Source organism: Neodiprion pinetum, chromosome 6 (genome assembly GCF_021155775.2).
Source record: "Neodiprion pinetum isolate iyNeoPine1 chromosome 6, iyNeoPine1.2, whole genome shotgun sequence".
Taxonomy (NCBI): domain Eukaryota; kingdom Metazoa; phylum Arthropoda; class Insecta; order Hymenoptera; family Diprionidae; genus Neodiprion; species Neodiprion pinetum.
The window spans coordinates 19,066,566-19,070,817 of NC_060237.1; the positions used below are offsets into that span (position 1 = coordinate 19,066,566).

The 4,252-nt window shown below is 37.8% G+C and overlaps 1 long non-coding RNA gene across 1 annotated transcript; it reads left to right on the forward strand.

Annotated features, from left to right (window-relative positions):
- Window positions 1–1,064: 1,064 nt before the first annotated feature.
- On the forward strand, window positions 1,065–4,124 carry LOC124221609 (uncharacterized). Its single transcript, XR_006883841.2, has 4 exons — window positions 1,065–1,817; window positions 2,058–2,141; window positions 2,381–2,455; window positions 3,013–4,124. It is a non-coding gene; the product is annotated as an uncharacterized lncRNA (long non-coding RNA).
- The last annotated feature ends 128 nt before the right edge of the window (window positions 4,125–4,252 follow it).

Consider the following 4,252-nt stretch of genomic DNA (forward strand, 5'->3'; position numbering starts at 1 on the left):
ATGAATGCTATGAGTTTAGACGGTAAGGAAGGACACTGACCACACGTCCGCAACAGGGTGTACGCTCTTTGTTACTTTCTAACTTCATCGCCGGATGTCGAAAACCCGCCATGCTGCATTTGACAAATTTAAAAAATTCGAATGTCTTTTGCAGTCAACGTTTAATAGCGGTCGTGGACAAGAGCGTTGACTGAAGAATGTGAAGACAGTTGCCCTAATGGTCTTTGGTGTGACAACCGAAAATCGTCGTGCACTTGCGCTCCCTGAGATGTTCCAACAATAGAGTTGAGAACTTATTGCAGAACATCAGAGATTTACGAATCTCGAGATGATGCTGGCTGCATTCACCTTCCGAGTAACACAGTCTTCGCAATGGTAAACCCAAGCCAGTACTTAGCCCGTGTGTACTGACCGACCTGTCGGCGATGAAAGAGATTAATGGAAATAAATTTCTTCCAAAATTGGTGGCAAAACAGTGATTCAATTGAAGTATGGGTACCCGAGAGAAGAGTGTATAAATAGATCAAACATAATAATAGATCAGATATAATAATGATGCAGAGACCGAAAAGTATATAGTTATATGCGGTCGACGTACGATATCAATATATATGATCCATTTACGATGAATACGTGATGCATACTGTAAGTATTGTACTTTTCCAGAACACAAACTAGATTCCCTTCAACAATACGTCTATGATATGAAAATAGAAGAATTATTCATTTCGAAATGAGATTCTATTCGACGCGCGCTCGTGTTTTTGTAAGCACAGAATCGAAACGCTGTTTCAGCTAGTCGCAAGTGAAGTATCTACGTTGGGTACAGAAGCAGAATTGTTTTTCGAAAAGTGTCCGTCTGGAAAGAAATTCAGAGTAACTGTAATACATCACGGATGCGCTAATTTTGATCGAGATGAAATGGATGCTCCGTATATGAGAGTGTTTAACGCAGTGTCCTGATTTACAGACCTGAAAAGGTGATTGTCGGCGATTCTTTTTTTTTTTTAATGGGAAGAGATAAAACGAAGCTTCTTGAAACCTAAAGTGTATTTTAACACACAATTGCAAAGTACAAGCAAAATTTTTTATCATCCAACTGTCGCAGAACGGCGGCGTTATTAGCTGACCCGTTAACTGAAGAATATACCCTTTAGTCAGCGGCTGACCATCGAAGGGCCTAGCCGCTTGAGTATGTAATCGGGAAGGAAGATAAAGTGCGTATTTCTTGTCTGGAATGTAAAGACATATCATATAATCATACATCATACATCATACATCGTACATCACACATCATATCATACATAGTATTGAAGTTCGAACCAAAGTTTGGATGTTCGGATGTTCAGAAAGTGACGTCATCCCAAATTTTTTTTCGTCTTGACGTCATCGATCTGAAATCAGCTAGCCGAATTCCTCAGTCTGGAGACAAACGCGCAGTAGAGCGGACGTAAGAGAATCGCGCTTCGCAGATTTCGAGTACCGTGTTCTTTACCTCCTAGATCCTGCGCTCCGAGTCCGCTTTCTCGTGCAACTCGAGTTCCAGGACAAGCGCTGCGTAGTTTCTATGCTCCAGGTCCGCTACCTGGTGAAACTCGACATCAGGGACATGCGGTCCAAACTTCTGGCTGTCCACGTCCTTGACCTAGTGACTTTTGACCTTGAGGAGTAATTTTTCGTAGTTCTGACTGTCCTGGTTCTCCACCTGGTGGATTTTGACATCCAGGAAAAAGGAGGTATGACCCGAGGTGGACAAGGAGGAGGACGCGAAGGACGAGGAGAACAAGGTGGACGAGGAAGACGAGGATTTGTGCTCGGTGAGTTCACGATTTTGACAATATTTAATGGCAATTGTAATTGTATTGTATTTGAAATTTTTCAAACTTGTCATGTTTACAATCAATTATTTCAATTCAGTTTTCGCGCAAGCACAAATTCAATAACTATAAATGTACTAATAAAATTTACTATATCCTTAATTAATCAATTAATTATACTCATCCTTACATAATATTTTTGATGTGTTCTTATACTGAAAATATTTATTACTATTCAAGGTATAACCCAAGGTGGTTGGCGGTGGTTGGAGGTGGCCGGAGGTGGACGAGGAGGAGGACGAGGAAGACGAGGATTTTTGCTAGGTGAGTTTATCATTTACATAATATTTAATGGCAATTGTAATATATTTCATCTAAAATTTTTCAAAATTGTCATGTTTGCAATAAATTATTTCGATCCATTTTTTGCGCAAGCACAAATTCAGTAGCTATAAATGCGCTGATAAAATTTATTATATTATTAATTAATTAATTATTTATACTCATCTGTACACAATATTTTTGATGTGTTCCCATACTGAGAATATTCATTACTATTCCAGGTATAACCCGAGGTGGTTGACGGTGGTTGGAGGTGGTCGGAGGTGGACGAGGTGGAGGACGACGATTCGTGCTGGGTGAGTTTAACATTTTTATAATATCTGATGAAGTAAGATCAGCATCAGGAGTAGGAATAGGATTAGGACCAGTAGGCGGAGTAGGAGTACGATCAGGAATAGGATCAGGAGTGGGAGTAGGAGTAGGATCAGAAGTGGGATCAGGAGTAGGAGTAGGATCATGGGAAGATGTAGAAATAGGAGTAGAAGTAGGAGTAGTAGTAGGAATAGGACTCGGAGTGGGAATAGGAGTAGAAGTAGGAATAGTAGGAGTTAGAGTAGGATTAGGAGTAGGAGTAGCTGGAGTAGGAATAGGAATAGTCGTCGTGGTAGGAGTTGAAGTTGGAGTAGGAGTAGGAGTAGGCGGGGCGGGGGCATGGTGGGGAGGGGAGGGGCGGGAAGGGGATATTATCATATCAAGTTATCAGTAATAAGCAATTGCGGGTAAAATATTAGCTTACTTTTGTAAGTATTTATGAATGTACCTCTATGAATATTCATTGTTGGTATATAAGGTCTGGCAACGTACCTACTTTCTGTAAGAGATGTTGAAGATTTTCAACATAATTATGTTTCAGTTCTGTGCCCCACCTAGTGATCCACTAGTACATATCCTCCGACGTGACATCGCTGTGCTACGTATAAAGAAGAAAAGATTTATTAAGATGTAGATTGCTCCTCTCTTCTTGCCATTGTGCTTTCAGCCATTGTTGTGCTGTGTGTTTAAAATTAAGGACAGTATATGTATAATATAGAATAACAGGTACAGCTACGAATATAGCACTACAATAAATTTTATAGAAATGAGCTCTCATTGAGATTTCTCTGTATTTATAACTCGGCGCGAGAAGGCAAAAATCAATGTAATGCCATCTGTAAGGTAATTGGACTCGTATTTGCACTACGAAAACTCGTTGGGCATTTTGCTGTAAAGTTTGAAAAATTGTTGTACAAGAAATTAAATGACCAAAAAAATGGATAAAAAATATTATCTCCAATAGTGAATGTAGCTAATACAGCCTTAACCGTATATTGATTATGTTAATGATCTATTGTGACAAGATCGAAATTAGATAAGCTCTCTAAATACCCTTTTCTAGTCTATTAATTTATATCATGTATATGTAAATGTATATTTCTTCAGTTTATACAATCACTGCACTAGGATTACCCTTGCCACGTTTTATGGTGCGCTTTCGTAATTTGTATATTATTAACCTTACGTTTTACTCTATTTGCGACAAGTTGCGAGTGTTTCTAATTTCTTGGCAATTATTTATGTACATGTATGTGTATATATGTATATGTATACTTACGCATGTGTATATACATATATATACACATGTTTAAAACTAGATTTTGACAATAAACACAGAGGTTTTAGTATATTCACATACGGATTTCTGTGTATAGATATACTTGAACTAAAATATCCTTATCTCTAATACGGAGTTCTTCGTAATTCGCATTTGTTTTTGTAACCCAATGTCCTACATACGATGGCAAAAATCTAGATCCAACTTAACTGAGTCTCAAAGCCCTGTTGACATAAAAGCAGCTAATTGATAGAAATTATAGTTTATAGTTTACACAGCCCATTGCATGATATTTCATTATAAATATATATGTTTCAATGTATTTAGAAATAATTTATCAATTATACAGAGGTCATGTGCAAATAATAAATGAATTCGACCGCAGTTTGATGTATTCATTGAAGCTTTAACAATAAATTTAAGCTTTGTTACTTCTGTTATTTTATTATGGATAATCAAAAACATTTCCGACTATTCGTGCTGTGGAAGCATGGGGATTAAA